This window comes from Pipistrellus kuhlii, unplaced genomic scaffold, assembly GCF_014108245.1.
Source record: "Pipistrellus kuhlii isolate mPipKuh1 unplaced genomic scaffold, mPipKuh1.p scaffold_m20_p_26, whole genome shotgun sequence".
NCBI lineage: Eukaryota > Metazoa > Chordata > Mammalia > Chiroptera > Vespertilionidae > Pipistrellus > Pipistrellus kuhlii.
In genome coordinates this window covers 8651867-8653615 of record NW_023425525.1, presented here as the reverse complement: position 1 = coordinate 8653615, position 1749 = coordinate 8651867, and the positions used below count along the sequence as shown (strand labels likewise).

General features: G+C 53.4%; 1 long non-coding RNA gene across 1 annotated transcript in view; it reads left to right on the top strand.

Annotated features, from left to right (window-relative positions):
- The first annotated feature begins 619 nt into the window (after positions 1-619).
- LOC123653026 overlaps positions 620-1749 on the top strand; it is a 6701-nt gene continuing 5571 nt past the window's right edge. Inside the window, exon 1 of the long non-coding RNA XR_006742660.1 lies at positions 620-675. This is a non-coding gene — a long non-coding RNA (uncharacterized LOC123653026). The remainder of the gene's footprint in view (positions 676-1749) is intronic.

Sequence of the window (1749 nt, the reverse complement as noted above, 5' to 3'; positions counted from 1 at the left end):
CAACAACAAAATCAGAACAGTCATAGGATACCAATATTTTTTCTGGACAGGAAGGCCTGGTTCAAGCCAGTGACTGAAATGGTGCGAGTTCACCCACACACATCCCTGCTCCACAGAGAATACTCACTCCCCTTTGCCTGGCTACCTTCAGCTCATCCTTAAAACACCAGGTTCACGGTCACTGCTGCACCCCCAGCGTCCGTACCTCCACTCTATTCAAAACACTGGTGCTCAGACAAAGGGCATGCGGCTCAGTGCCCATGGGGAGAAAGGAGGGAAGCTGGGGGCAGGTGAGCTAGGAGGGTGAGCGTGTGTAGGAGAATATCTGGGTGGTTTTTAGGTCCGGAACTGCCTGAGTTATAAGAGCGCAGGAAATGAGGAGGGAACTATCCAACCAAGAGCAGACGGGGCTGGGAGAGGACGGAGAGAAGGGGTGAGCTGTCTTTAAAAGGGCAGTGGGAGGTGCCTGTGGAACAGCCCCTGGCGATGCTCAAGAGAGGTGAGGGCTCAAGAGAGGAGAATAGGAAACAGCTGCCGCCCCTCTTTCTTGCCCAGAGTTCACGCTGTGCCTGTAGAGTTTCAAAGTTCCTGCGCATCCCACAAATCCCACACACCCCATTCACACACACACACACACACACACACGCGCGCGCGCGCGCGCGCGCGCGCGCACACGTTTCCTCGACCTTCAAAATCGCGTAAAAGAAACCTAACTGTTTGAGGGTGTGGGATGGAGTGAGGAGGTGGAGAGGAAGGTGGGAGAATGAGAAGGATCTGCCTTCACTCACCCAGGAAGGATCTGAGCTGCCATGGAATCAAGCACTTTCCTCTGGGCGCCTAATGCCACCTAGTGGCCGACTCTTGTAACTAGTTGAATTGCCACCTGCTGTGGAGACCAAAGCAGGCCAAGGCCTCCAGAGGGGCGGGCGGGATGGGGGCGTACAAGGAAGCAACAGAGGAGGGAGGAGATGATTGGAAAGCCAGAGGAGAGCCGTGCTTCTGGGGCCCAGGATGCGTGCATTCGGCCCCGTGGAACGAGGCCCCTGGCTGCCCATTGGCGGTGCTCGGTATGCAGCGCCCCCTCCCTGGGGAGGCTGGCTTCTCAGAGCCTCGGACCCCTGGCCCTCTCCTTTGCCTGATAAGAAGAACCCCCCGGGTCCTTAATGCCCTCCCTTGCTGATGTTTTCATCAGGTTATTAGCAGTCTTATTACCAGTGCTGGATATCGTGGTTCTTATTGGGGAAATCCAACAAGCTTTTAATTAGAGAAGCAACAGGAGGGGGTAGTCAGCTGTATTAATGCCTCTGAAAGCCCAGCACAGCTACAAGGAAGATCATCTCGCGGATAACAGCACGAGGGAAATTACCGGAACAGCTTCCAGCACATAACCAAGTGGAAATTCCCAGAGAGGGTCAGCGGCAGCGAGTTCAGGCTTGTAGCAAAGTGCAGCTCTTAACAACGTGTCTGTTTCCTTATCCTCGCGAGAGGCAACGAGCAAGAGTTGGGATCCCAGCGAACAATTGTTATTCGTTTTCTACAATTACATTTATTTTTACTCACTCTCATACTGACCTCACTGTAGAGGGTGATTCCCGTCCGGTTTTAAGGGCCCCAAATCCAACAATAAGGAATCTAATACAAGGGTGTCTTAGAAATAACCTTTCACGCTGAAACTGGTTTGGCTCAGTGGATAGAGCGTTGGCCTGTGGACTGAAAGGTCCTGGGTTCGATTCCTGTCAAGGGCATGTA